This window comes from Labrus mixtus, chromosome 1 (genome assembly GCF_963584025.1).
Source record: "Labrus mixtus chromosome 1, fLabMix1.1, whole genome shotgun sequence".
NCBI lineage: Eukaryota > Metazoa > Chordata > Actinopteri > Labriformes > Labridae > Labrus > Labrus mixtus.
In genome coordinates, this window is record NC_083612.1 from 10,008,464 (window position 1) to 10,023,677 (window position 15,214).

The following is a 15,214-nucleotide window of genomic DNA, read 5'->3' on the forward strand; positions in this document are numbered from 1 at the left end:
CCCCGTCTGGGACTGATGCACATCTTCAGGCAACAGAGAGCATCTGATACACTTGTATGTTATTCCAATTATACAAGCTGCAATCTTGTAAGATAGAAAGCAATTTCATCAGTGTCATATTGTGAACTAAATTACATTTTGCAAAAATACTGGGGAGGGTGGACTCTGGCATCCTAAGAAGGAGGAACATGTTGCCATCTGAAATCAATTTAGTCATGAACGCAGGCAGCTTCCGTCCTCACAGAAACCCTCCATGCTCGCTAGATTATTCTGTCAGACGAAATAACTAATTATTGTTTTGATCAACATCATCTTGTATTATTTTTATCTGAAGTTGCAGACAGCAGAGCAAAACTCTTTACTCTGATATTCATGTGGATAATCCTCTGAATCCCATTCTAGGACTGTATTATTTTATTCATGAGATCTGCTGATACATTATCAGGCTTCGATGGAGACATGTGAATCCATTTGGTTTCTCTTCCTCTGCTTGGGGTTGATCAGTGCCATTGCGCATAAGGGCCATTGTCATGTTTCAAAGTGCCAGCCGTGGCTTTGCTTCAGCGGAGATCTTCATTTCCTTTTTTTGGCTTGTGTCACTTGTTTCTGATGCTCGTCTCCCTGTTTGATGACTTTTTGCCCCCCGGGTGCTGGAATACTCATCACTTTTGACTTGTGTTTGCCGCCTTTTTTTCCCCTTTTGACTTCTGGAGCTAAGACGCGTTTCCTTTTTTCTTGTAGCTCATTTATTCTTCTGTACATCTGAGAATATTTAACCCCATCAGGGATTGAGGTTTTCCATTCTCATCTGTTTGACCTATAATACTCAGGATAAGAAGTGGAGTCTGTCTGAAATTAACCGTTTCAGACAGAGGCTGAAATGAAGGTTTTTACAGACACCAGTACGAGATAAATACGTTGTTTTTTGAGCTGCATATCATAGCTACTCTAGAGGTTTTACAGACTGACAACATGCCAGGTGAAAATGAGTTTAAATGGCATCTTTACAATTTCAGTTTAGGATCTGGATATGTGGTAATTACAAGCAAAACATTTAAAATCAAACCTTGGTAGTACTTTCTAAGATGTGAGTTTGGATTTGTTTAAGTTCAAATGTTTGTAACTCTAAGAATTCAGAGGCATGAGGAAATGTCCTCTTCTGGTAGGAGTTCCCAGGATGCTTTACTTAGATAGAAAAATACCTCCTTTTTTCTATGAACTGAAAATATATTTTTTGGTGCATGCCATATGGGTGTTGTTGTTATTTAATAAATTACTTCCTTCAAACAAATTACTGGAGCACAAATGATGAAATTGGTTCATTTCTTACCTCGATCCATCAATTAAGTTTTTCTTTTCATTGAGCTGAACTTCACTTCTTTCACTTTCAACGTAAAAGAAAGCTGCCTCATTAAGAAAAGTTTAATTATCAAATCTCCTCCATCTGCTGCATCTGAAGTTGTCGTTCGTTTAATTGAATCCATTAACGGCATCATTTCAAAGCCTCCATTTGTCCAGTGATTCATTAACCGAACGTTATGATGACAGGAAATGTCTCCTTCTGCAGTGTTAACCTTTAAGCTGTTGTTTCTGCGAACAATTGAACTGTTGTTCAAAGAATATATCAGCGTATCAAGACAAACAATAAAACAACAGCAACATACATACCAGTAAGACAAAAATGATTGCAAAGGTGAAAATGGTAAAGTATAGTGGTAGCATTATTGCAAAAACTTACCGCCTTTGAGTCGGAAGAAGGAAATATTTTTTTGTTGTGTTCAAATTCACACCCTGGATACATGAGCAATTAAACCTTTTAGTCAACCAGAGTGAAGCCTCTAGCTGCCAGATAACAACAGATTAAATTGTGTCAATTTGGTGGCTACTGCTGTTTTATTAAGACAGATGACTGAGGTGAATAAGAACAGCTCTTCTGCAATTTGAATTTTTAGGGGGGGCACAAGAGTGTTGACGTGTTAAACACAGGTCACACAGTTCTGTGTAAAACATGTGAAAAGACTGCAGCTTCACATCAGTGACACACACACAACACCAGAAAAGGAAAAAAAAACACATTGCTGAAGACATTTTCTGAGTAAATAAAAAAATACTTAAGCCCTGCAACAGCGCCTTAAAGAATCCCTGCGGTCACCACGACTTTGTACTTTCATATTGATTCCATAGTGGCATAATGTTGGTGTGAATTCAAATGGCTTTACGGCGTTCAGGAAGCACGAGATAGCACGGCAAAGCAGGAGCTCCACATACACACACAGTCAGACATGCACACACACAGGGCTGGATCCACAGATCCCGTCTCGCCCCTGTAAGGCCTCTGTTACTCCCTTTGAAGCCGACACAGACTTGGGATCACTTCATTCCCCCTGATTACGCCTGTGTGTGAGATTCATATTGAAGGTGAAAAGTCACAGTGTAGAAAATATAAGTAAGTAAATACGCCTTGAATCGGCTATTGGGAATGACTCCTCTAATAGCTGTATTGTTTAATCGTTTGTTGCTGTGGTTGTGTGTGTGTTTAGCCAACAGAAAGTATTGAGCATACGTTCCACACTCTAGAAACTTTTCAGGCTCCAGTGAGCAGCTTGCATTTGAAGGAACGAGGCACCATCAATGCAGTTCAACATTATCTCGAACACAATCCCTCTTCAGAACAGCGACGATATAACCGTACAGAAATATATTTCTTCTCATGTAATTCCCTGACTTCCTTCATTTCCCAAAAAACATGTCAGATCATCCATGAAAGGAAACTTCTCTTTCCTGTTTCATTAAGAAGGAATTTTCCAAGTTATTTCAGAAAACCGAATTGGCTGTGCAGAGATTGGAGCAGAAAACAAGTGAGGGAAACACGAAATCAGCCCCCTATTGTTTTCTTGTTTCCTTCTCTTGAGTCATCATCACAAATCACAGAGAGAAGAAGAGAGAGCATTATTGGCTCGCAGCTTTTTCTCCCTCCACACTTTTATAGTGTGAAAGTATTATTAATGTTGGCTTCATCATTAGTGGTATTTTTTCCTTTTTGCTTTGCTCTCATTTGCAGAGGTGTAAATCAACCTCCCTGCATCCAACACCTCAAACCCACCAAATTGAGCTCTTGATGCCGTCTAGGCCCTGGAGCAGTGAATACAAATGTCAGCTAGATTACCAGTCTAATTGGCACGGCGTTACCCCTCCTTTCCAATGCCAAGAGCTGTGATGCAGCAGTGAGGACAATAATTCACAGGAGCCACATCGACGCCGAGCCGAGCGGTGAGGGGGAGGGGGAGGAAACTCTCTTTTTTCCCAGGCTGATATTCTGCACACACAGATGAACAATACTGGTAGTCACATGCATGCATAAAACAATGGCACACAAACACAGATAGGATTTGGAATTCAAAATGGACTGAGCACACATCCTCACAGGTGAGGGTGGGTCTGCAATCACTGTCACCTGACGCCTCCTGACATCAAAAATCAAGTCTGAGAAATGCATCTTTATGGAACTTAAGCAGGCACTTGGACCAAGGCTTTAATGTTAAAGTTTCCTATTTACCTTGAAGAACTCCAGTTTCACTCACCATTAATTCAAATCTGTGGATATACAGGAATATCTTTTTTCACATGAAGACATTTAGAGTTCAACGACGCTTTGGGTTTTCCCCCCTCACTGTATAAAAGCACCTTCACAATAATGTCAAGTGGGATGTTCATGGGGATCAACATACAGAAAATCTTCACCATCTCTGCAGCTCGATTAAGCTTCTTTAGCCTCATCTTGCCTTCGTGATATTTCTGCTACAAATTTCTCATTGCAATCATCAGCCTCCTTCCCAGAAGACACAGATAATAGTTTTCAGCATTAAAAGCTCTTATAAACCGACTGTATTCCCCCTGACCGATACCTTTGTGCAGGCATACAGAGGTTGTGACAAGCTTGTGAGAAAATGGAACGTGCTGATGCTAAAAGCCAGACTGAGGAGTGGGGAAAAAAGGCTGAGGGCCTGATTTACTGAGAATGGACTAATAGCTCCAAAAAAATCCACTACCTGCATCGTCTCAGCGTCTTATTCACAAAGCATTCAACGCTCATGATATTCGGTTGCAAACATGTCCTGAAAGTTGTCCTGCTGTGCGCTGGTTGCTCTTTTTGTTATGCATCTGAATGTGGAGAAAAGCTATGTGCACATTTACTCTGCACAGAGCTGTGCTTTCTTGCAGACGGGGGAGGGGAAGGGGAATTCATTTTGATTCCAAACTTGAAAAATGTAATATAAGTTTCACTGTTTAAAACAAAGCTTCCTCTAGAAGTGGACAACTCAGATGGCTCGGCTCTAGATGTGGATGAGGTGGATGAGGGTCACATGAGGAGGGAATGGGGAGAGACAGAACTCATATTCTATTTTAAGAAGTAATTAGTCAATTTGTAGGCTCTGTCAATCAGCTACCCAGTAAAAACAGGCCCGCGACCCAACCCTAAGTCAGGGAAAGGCTGCTCTACAACAATCCACTTCTCCATCCAGTTCTGTAAGCTCTATTGTGCCGTTTTTTTTAAGTTTATACAAAAATCCAAGTATTAGTCTGTGACAGTGTAACGGCATTTCCTGGGTGATGTTTATTACTAGTTTAATCCTTGGTTGCCGTTAACTACAACACCTTCAAGTGTGGGTAAGTAAAAGCACGGGGACAACTTCTGCTGTGCGTCTCGCATACTTTTTAATGTCCGTCCTTAGCATGGCATCACAAAACACAGACCGAACCCACACAAGTTATACCTCACTTGTCTTAAAACCATATCACACCCCCATCCAACCGTAACCAGGGGCAACCTTGTAAATAGTGCAAAAAATGTAAATATAAATGAAATAAGCATTAAGTAAAATATTGTATATTATCTCAACCTGAGAAAAATAAAGATCTAAAAAAACTTCACAAAAATAAATCTCATCTCCATCTTACAATAGTTATGGTATAAACATGTGTTTTTTTTCAATCTGACATTTTGGAAAAAGATCCATATATTTGTGGAATAATATGATGTTATGAAGGTTTCCTCGTAGTGAAATACCACTTATTTTAGAGACTGCATGAACAAAACAAATTGATTGATTTTTCTTGACATAAAAAAGATGCAGAAGTAGCGGACGAAGCAACAGAGTCTTCTTTGCGATGCTATAATCAGAATATGTGCCTTTTATATAGATGCTAAGTGTAGTTTGGAAGAATCACAATATCAACAAATGAGCGGAGAAGAACATACTGACAAACTGAAACAGAATGCAGCTGTGTGAACAGAGAGTGTATAGATAATGACTCCAGTCACAGGATATTTAAACGTCACCACTCCCTCCCATTGGCTCGAGGTGGATTACCGAGCTTACTCGGAGATGCTGTGGAAAAAATACTTGGGGTCTGGCAGGAGAAACTCCGGGTGCAGTTTGTCTGTTTGCGTTCACACATACAGCTCCTCCTGGACATGTCAGGAGTTTTTCAGGAGTTTTCGGCAAGTGTGAAAGCAAGTTCCATCCAGCATTTACCTGCTCTTGTAACATCAAGAAGAAAAAGCTGCAATACAACCTGGAGGTTGCACACATCTTTATTTTCTCATCCTGTGGATCCTTTCATTTACAATCCCTACATAATTCTCTGCATGCTTGAAGCGTCATTACAGTGATTACGGTCTTTTTCAGCCACAATTAGGTGATTGTAGGGCACGTGTACTATCCATTATCTGCCACTTGTGTTGTGAGTCAGGGCTCTCTGAGTGGAGGAGAGGTCACACGGTCTGACCTCAGTCTAACAAGATCCCTAGGCTGTTCTCAGCAATGAAGCCCCCCCCCCCCTCTCCACTCCTGGTCCTTTACTCATCTGATTGGGGTTAATTATGAGTCTGGTGGGATTGTCTGAGGAATGAAATCAGAGCTCTTTTTTTTGTGAAGTTTCAGTGACACTATACCAGCAAACCTGTGTTTTATCATTCACAGCTTGTACTGCATCAGGGACAAGTTTTGTTTTCTGTCAGAAATCTGTTAAATGTCAAAAACGACTACACTGTCTCCATGATGTTTGGTTGCACCTGCAGATTTTTTCTGGGCCTCCCTCAATTTCCCAACATCTATTTACCCAAGCAAAAACCTTAAAAGATAACCAGAACTCTGTGCCAGGTAACAATCAAGCTTTTCCCGGTAATTTCAGATGTGATTGAACAGCTATTTTGGTGCGATGAAACACCGGCAATTGTTTTCAAACTGCTGTCGTGTTGGAATTGGGGGAAGTAAACAAGCTGCTGCCTGAATCAGAGAGCTGCAGGTCTGTCAGTTTGCGCTATCAAATACCATACACCTGTGATCTGGAGCACTGCAGAAATAACCTGCTCTCTTGTCAATGTCTTTGAGTCTCTAGATTCTGAAGTACCATGCACATTATGTGGTGCATAATGGTGTGCTCATTTGATGGTCATCTTAAAAAAAAAAAAAGTAGAGGATTGTGACTTTCTTTGTGTTTTATCTGCTTCAACACTCACTGAGTAAATATGAAACTTATTTTACTACATGTTGTGTTTTAAATGAAGGGTATCACAGTTCTTAATCCAATAAAATAAAATATTGTTTCTCAGACTGCAGTGTGAATCTCTGACAGTCGAGTGGGCATGATGTGGGTGTTTTTGATATGCAGGCACTGCTTTAGGGGATTTGAAATATAAAGATGTGCTCAACACGGCCGCTGAGACACAACAACTGTTCAAAAACAGCACACGAATACACATCAGAATTAACTCTGTTCAATCAAACTATTGCATTCTTCACCGTCTTCAGTCGGGTCTGCAGAGACGGGCTCAGAACTAAGTTGTTAAATATTATTAACGATTCATTCTCCTTTTATCAAACGCTTTGCAAGGAGAAACCAGCCACAGCTACCAGTAGCTGACTAGATACCAAACTCTTATCAGGGAGACCAAGGAAACTATCCTAAGCCTTGTTCACGCATGCACAAAATTCCTGAAAATCCTGAATATCACCTCTAGTGAGTGGGAGGGGGTAGCGCAGTAATTCCCTGTGATTAGTGAATGACCATCGATCTCTGTGCGTGTCGTATTTTTACCGTTCTTTTTACATCATGTCTTGCCTTACCCCACACCCCCCCCCCCCCTATAGGGGTAGTCTCCCGCTCTGAGCTGCATGTGTGAACAACCAGATCAAGAAGATTTTAGAGGCAGTCCTCTGGAAATTCTATATATAGACATTTTCAGGAGTGTCATTTTGAAAACGGCTCTAAACTAAATGCAACGGTTGACAGACCTGAAACTGAAAAAGCTCGAGCACAAAAGACCAAGAGAGGCACAATCCACCTTTTTTCAGTTCCAATCGCAATCTGATACACATATACCAATACTGATTTATTACCATAACTAATGGTGTTAATTGTGGTTGTTGGTTTAATGTTTAAGGCTACACAAAGCTGCAGTAAACCTGCATTTCAACAAACATTAATACTAAATAAAAATGCATAAAAATGAAACCTTTTCCAAATAAAAGTATCTGAACTTTGTGCTGGCTTCACATTCAAACAGGAACCAGCAGTGGTCGTTCTAGACCACTTTTACTGAGGGGGCCAAACTGGGGCCGGTTGTTTTATCAGAGGGGAACATTAAACCCAGTTGAAAAATAGACGAAGATGATCGCTTTTAAATATATATTATGCCAAATAATAGCGCACATCATTAAATACCACAACATAAAATACCATGACTTATATTTGTTTCAGTAAGAGTATTTAATACTAGATTGTGAGTCCGGTTGTTGAGTCAAATACTGTGTATGTTATGAGGGGGGCTCTTCCTTTTGGAGGGGTGGCCACAGGGGGGACCAAGCTCAGTGTTACAGGGGCACTGGCCCCTGTTGGCCCCTGCCTAGAACCGCCCATGGGAACCAGCAGCAACAACTGTACGGTTTTCAAATTAAACCTTTTAAACTGAAGTGTCAGAATAATGCTTTTTTATCATACAGGAGTCGTCTGAACGTCTTGATGTAAAAAAATGTAAGTTCAGTCCGAATATCTTCAAAGCGAGACCGTGCAAGTTGAGAATGTTTCAAGTGCCCAACCATCTCTTTTAATCAGTGAGGTGGATCTGCGCCGTCAGTCCAATATCCTATACGTAAATTACATCAATATGGGACTTGATACCGATACAAAATCGGATTGGTCCCATCTCTAGTCCAGCGCTAACAATCTTAGAAAACGTTTTAAGGTTTACAGAAAGGTTCAAGTGGTGCTTCTGTGGAAACACAATCTCCGCCACAACAAGTGAAACCACTGAAAGAACCTCTGAATCTCTCTGATGGTAAGACAATGAGACAGCACAGAGCTTTAGAGCCCAACAGCATGTATAAGCTTCCTACACCTACACGTCTTAAGAAAGGCCAACCAGCCACACACACCTGACCCTGTGAATCAACTCACTTCACTCGCCGATGAGCCACTAGATTTTCACTGTTTCTACTCCCCCCCTCACTTACCATTTTCCAAACCACAGGAGCGTTTAAATAACAAAATCTGCATCCCTTTAACTCCAGTCAGGGAAATTTAGACATTACACAAAAAAATGTGGAAGAAAAATGTCTCAGTTTTCCATCATATTTAAGGTAATGCCCCCTCATCCTTTGCCTCAGAATATTTGAAGACTATAGCACGTTCTCTTTGATATATTAGCTCTGACACCTGGGTCATATTATCATTAATTAAACATGTCTTTGTAATAATTTCCTTCTCATAGAGACCCACAGTCTTTGGGCACACAAGATATGCCTTTGCTACATAACTTAATTAGAAAATGATGAATGCCCCAGCGCAGTGTCCATACATTTTGTAAAGGTCAGGGCCACCCCTGGCTTTGCTCATTTAAATTCTTTATTCTTTTTGCAAAGAAGTTACAGAGACTACAGAGGTCTTCTTACCTTTGTGTGCCGTTCACGTCCACATCATCTCACACATGACAGGTTTCCCTGAAAATCTGTGTGTGTGTGTGCATGTTTTTTCTGAAACTTTAGAAAGCCCTGTAATATCTTTGAAGCTAAATATCACTGCTCTGACTATCAATGAGAGAAGTAACCTTAGGTCACCATTCATTCCAGACTACAAGAGCTATATGTGGACGATACAAGACCCTCCATTTTTTTTCCAGTGACATACCCGCAGTCTGTGCTTGTTTTGTGCAAATTAGTTTTTACAGAACTTCAAGCCCTCTGTTTCTTTTTTTTCTTTTTTAATTTCCTACAGAGTGTTGGGCGATGCCCTGTTGACCTACTAAATGTCTCTCAATTTCCTGCTGATAAAAACATTACAAGCACATTTCAAGTTGAAGTATTACACATTAATTAGTGGAGAAGAAGTCCAGTAGAAGAAGGCTGGACTGAGAGTTTCATTGACTGACTTGTAAAGAGTGGAGACGGTCGCACAGGTGGTTTAATTGCTCAGTCGTCTTATTTACCACGTTTACAAGATGAGACCTCCAATCGTATTATTCACGACCTCATAAGTCAAAATGTTGTAAAAGCTTTGAGGTCACAAGTTGTGACGTGTTTGACGACGGTTTCAGAAATGGCTTAGCCCATGGACTTAAGTTTTTTTGGTGGATAGTAAGCTGTGGCAAGATCGTCACCTTTGTCATCTTGTGTCTTGTTCCTCCATGTTGCCGTTGGACAGTAGGCAGCAAAGGAGACTGTCCTGATTTGGAAAAACACAGTTTTTTTATCCAGGATTCAGTTCTGATTTATTTTGACAGTTATCACAATTTTCAACTTCCTTTGTGCAATGTGTTTTAAACACAAGTTATGAGCTGAATCTCACTGTCATTTGTACCCTTTAAGGCTTTCTCTGATAATAATGGTGTCCTTTAGACTGAGGTGACAGATCAGAAAACACTCCCATCTGTCATTTTTGAAGAGTAAGGACGAACAAACCATTTTGTTTTGGACAATTTTTTGTTGACAGGGATGTAGGGGAGAGAAAGAGCATTGCTCAAACGAAACATAATTCTCTTTTAACGCATATTGGATGTCCCTCCGTCCATCTCTGACTTTTCTTTTTTTTCCCCTTCCCTGCAGGTATTGCAATGAAACAAAAAAGACAGGCCTGACAAAAGTGTGATAACAACCTTCACATTCAAGCAACCAGGTAAAGAGAGTCTAATTTTCTGTTTTGAGTTTGCTTTCCAATTATAAAAATGTCTCTTCACATTTTTTTTGACACATGTCACATATTTGGTCTGCAGTTGTTATAGTGTTTTAAAAGTCAGGGGCTTCCATCAGAGAAGTCAAACATTGGACCTTTTCATTTTTTTTGTTTTTTTTCTCGACTGTCTAACACATGAGTCTAGACAGTCAGGTGTATAGTTTGAGCTGGAAAAAAAGTGATTTTTGTTTTTCTCAAACAGGAAAATTAAGTTCTAGTTTAAGTTTGCAACTTTGAAAGATGTGCTTGTATGATTTCTTACAAAATTTTCAAAAAGGCACGCACACCCGAGAAAGTTCAAGTACTGGGTGCTGGAGAAAAAACATCGAAAGACAGAAAAAGTACTAAGTCCGCACACCAGAAGCTGCACCAATTAAATAGAATTTAATGGAAAAATCACATGTAATGTCTCGGGCCCTCGCCCTTCATCTGACATGAACAAGTGAATGGACACATCTTCACATATATACAACCCCCGAGGTCACCTGACAGGTCATGTGATACAAAACTAGGAACAATATACAATATAAGCTATGCAAAACATTCTGTTTGATTCCTTCAACAATAACATAGACACCGCACTCATACAGTGATTTAAATACAAAGCCGCAGCCAGCACATGTAAGCTTAAAGACCGGTTAGAAACGAAGGGACACTTATCCTTGCTCAGCCCAAACGTAACAAAATGTGCATACCAGCTCAGATAAGTAATGAGATGGATATCATGTGAATGTTAAATGTGTTTGAAAAAGGGATTTTCTGGCTCACTTGGCACCAACATCAACAGTTTCTTTCTAGCGACAGATGACGGCATACCTTTGTTCCTCGAGTTCTCTATCTTCTCACTCAATATCTTCTTATGACACCTAAAGGTATTTAATTTGCAACAACTATTGATGTTACTCCTTGAAAGCGTTGACAGTTTTCTTGACTTTCCTCAGTGGCTGTGTTGTTTTTTTTTTAACACTCAGACATTGAAAACATCCATCTAAATGTAGCCCTTACAAATCTATGACATTAGCAATTTATATCAAGAGAACACAGGACCCTTGGAACATAGGGATGAGAACCTGCAGAAAATGCATTCATATTTAGTCCATTGGCTATTTGGGCAGCACACACTGCAAAAAAATAATCCAGTGACCAAATTAATGTCCATAACTTCCCGTGGAAAATAGATGTGGGTGTTCTTTAAATGACCTTAGCTCAGTCAAGTCTTGAAGATGGGAACAGAGCTTACTTTGTTCTGTGTTAAAACTTTGCTTTTCTGCATTATGAAGGAAATATGGTTTATAAAATCCCACCCATGGATATGGACCAAACAGAAAGCAAGCGATACTACCTGTCTTTTGATAACCAGTAACTAAATGTTGCTCTCCATAAAACTTTGATACTCATACAAGCGGCAACCTCTGGTGTTGCAAAATCCTGCAGTCCGTCAAGGGTCCGTTTGAAGCTGGCTCCAAAAGCCCCAGAAGTCACATACACATCAAGGCCAAAAAAAGCTGTTTTTTTTTTTTTACAGTAGATATAAACATGTTTACAGCCTGGTACAAAAAACAATGCTGGTCTGATTAGTTATTGTCCTCATTGGCACACACTGTACAGGGGAGAATTTGATTTTGATTACATGAACGATACGTGTTATCCATAGTTAGGCACGTAGCTGACATGATTGACAAGCGGGTGCGAAGTAACGGTTTGTCAGGAGGCTTAAAACCCGCCTCAGCTCCAGCTCTCAGCCTGTCGTTAGGTTGACTTAAAGTTTCTTAGAGCTCAAGGTGGTGTCTCTAAAATTGAAACAGAACCAAAGATAGTCATTTTACATGTCAGAGAAAGAAAAGCAGAAAATCATCATATCTGTGGAAATAATTCATGTACTTGTAGATTGACAAATTGCTTAAACAATGAATCGGCTTGGACAACATTTCCAGCATGGCGGCTGCCGCTGATGAGCCTCCTTAGCCCCCTGCAGTAACAGATGGGTGACGTCGCTCAGGCTTCGTTCATTCATATTTACAGTCTATTAACTCATTGTGCTTTTTGTTAGGGTTTGACTATTTAAAAGAGAAAACATATGAATATTAAATCACAACAGAACTTTCTGTATCCTACAAAGAGAAGGCCTTCTGTTTGCAAAGCGTGCAGTTACCTTTTTAGTTTGGGTCACTTTCCAAACAATGAAAGCACGTGTGTTTATGAAACCTGTGTGTGACATTTACAAAGAAGTGTGAAACGTGTAGGTAGTGCGAGGCGGAGTCGCCGCTTTGTGTTCTGAACAGAGCTCTGACTCGAAGCCATCCATCACTGTAAGGGATTGTTGTGCGCGTTGACATTTTATATGCTGTGAAGGGAGCAAAGTGGGCTGCTGTTGCCTGTGATTCATTTGTTGTTGTTGTTGTTCATCGGGACCCTGCAGAGGAGTGGAGGCGCTTTGTTTGAATGTCAGCGGCAGAGATAGAAAGAGACCGCTGTGCCCACTGAGCTATGTACAGTATGCCCCCATGATTATGATGGATTGTCCACTGTGAGTGCACTTTTATGAATGTTAAGAGCACCCTTTCATTCTAAGTGCATGCTCTGGGAGTTGGACTGTCACAAAGGATCCTGAAATGTTGAAGTATTCAGGCTTATCCATATGGAGGAGATGGATGAGGGGACTGAATTCTTTTTACTTCAAAATTGTGCCCAAAAGCTCTGGAGATGATCCTCCTATAATTCAACTCTCACATTAGCTTCTATTTGAAAACTTTCAGACAGTTTCTCTCTTGTCAAGCCCCTCACACCGTGTCCCAACAGCACGCGAGCGCTGGACGTTGCGTCCCGCATGATCACACGCTCGCTGTCCACACCGCATCTGCTGAGATACAATTCTCTGCTCTGTGAATTTCAGTTGCCTCTTGCAAACAACATGCGATCTAGTGCTTTTGTATTGAAGGTGGACAAACTGAAGTGTGGGTGCTTTGTATTGTGGAGCTGATGACTCAAAATCACAACACTCAAACGTGTGTGAGATGTGGAAAATATTTATATACCGTTATCGCCCCTTTCTACGTCACGCTAACAAACTCTTTTGACTGAGAAAAGCGAGTGCCAGTGCCTTGTAGAGCCCCCGCCTTCCTCGTTCTTTGTCGGTTTCTTGTGAGCGACGGAGAGAGGAAAAGAGAAAAGGGGGCTTCCGCATTGTTCTGCTTCACGTGGTCACTCACGGGGAGTCAGGACACTCAAATAGGAAATAATAGAATCAGGCTGATTTTGTCGCTGGCGCTCGCTCGTGTGGCGTGCTTTTAGGGCAGTCTGTTAAAACTTTATGATGCTTAACCTCACAGCACTTTCAGAAATAATTGCCTTAATATCATACAAACTGTGGCACCAACAAATGCCACATTTAAGTCAAACTTTTAGCTAAATTGTGATTGCTACGTTGCTGCGGCTTTCCCACCTACCAGTGAACATTTCATCAACAACTCTCGAGTGTTTCCCTGCTGTTGCTTTGTGCGAGCTCAACCAATTTTTGTTTTACAAACAGGAAACACTGCAGCACTTGTGCGTATGAATGACAGGCTTATTATTATTGTTATTGTGCTGTTTTGTTACAGCCTGTTATTTGGCTGAGCTTTTTCCATACAAACATTATTCAAATTGATCAAGAAGATGCGGGTAATCAAGTACTCGTGCCAAAACATAATGGATAATCATTTTGGGCTTCCTACACAAGAGTTTTTATTGTAAGTGAAATGGAAGAGCCGCCATGTTGTGCAGCTGAACAACAGATGCAAATTCCAAATCAAGTGTACTGCCATTCTTTCTGATTCACACCACATTACATTTCTTATTGTTGTTATATTCTTAGAGCCTGATGAAAAATCAAAAAAAGACACGCACATCGCTCCTCTCCCTCATGCAATTCCCTACTCTCTCTTTCTCCAGATTTCTGACTCTATCCACTGTCCTGTCTCCAATTAAAGGCATAAAAAGCCCCAAAATAAGCCAGATAGTACAAAAACCCAGTTTACCTTTATAACCACACATTCCACGCCGTTGTATACCTCCCAGGTTACAACGTAAACTCAGGCTACACGCGCATGGAAACACACAAACACTATTCAGTCCAGTCATTGGGTTTTTGGTTAAATCATTTCATAAATGTCTCTGTCTGCAACCCAGAAAACCTTTTAAAGTCATTTAACCACCTGCACTACAGTTCCATTATATGTTTCAGTGGAGATGCCAAAGTTTCCTGTCAGTCAATTCTTTGCTTTGGCTAACTTTCCAGACACTTTGGCAAATTCTTCCCGAGTGTACTGTACTTTCAGATATTTGGAGATGAGAAACAAATTGCTCCTCTTGGCTTGGAAAGGCGTCCTTATCTCGGGAGAAGCTTGCAGGAAAGCCGTGTCTTCAAAGTCCTCTGACAGAGGGTTACTTTCAGCCTGCTGACTCAGCCTCAGGAACAGCCGGTGTGTGAAGTTCTGTGGAGTTCCTGTATGCATTGATTACAGCAACACGTCTCATGTTGCCCAGTATTTTCCCTAAAGCTCCAAGAGAGAGACTTTTTTTTCCTTCTCTTCCTGTGTAGCCACTTCACACCTACAAACCTCCCAGAAGCCTCAGCAGGAGGTCCAATAGGAACTTAAGAGTTAATTAATAGTGTCTAAATATAAATCAAAGAGCGACAGAATCTCGAGAGCTGCTCAGCAAGGTTCAAAGTCCGAGTAATAGTCTTAGAAGGATTTATTTTGAAATGCATAGTAAACAATATTGTCCTCAGCTTTGGTGAGTCGGGGATTTGGAGGTGAAAAGACCTAAAACTGACCTGAATTTAAAAAAAAGTTGAAGTCGAAAGTGAACGATTCTTAAAGTTTTGAAGGTATCTTGGCTATTTAAATTTTGTTGACTACATGTTTTAAAATCTTACTTTTATGTTAGGTAACTATAACAAAGACGTACTTGATTTATTTTGTCAAAATAGAGGCCACCTCTG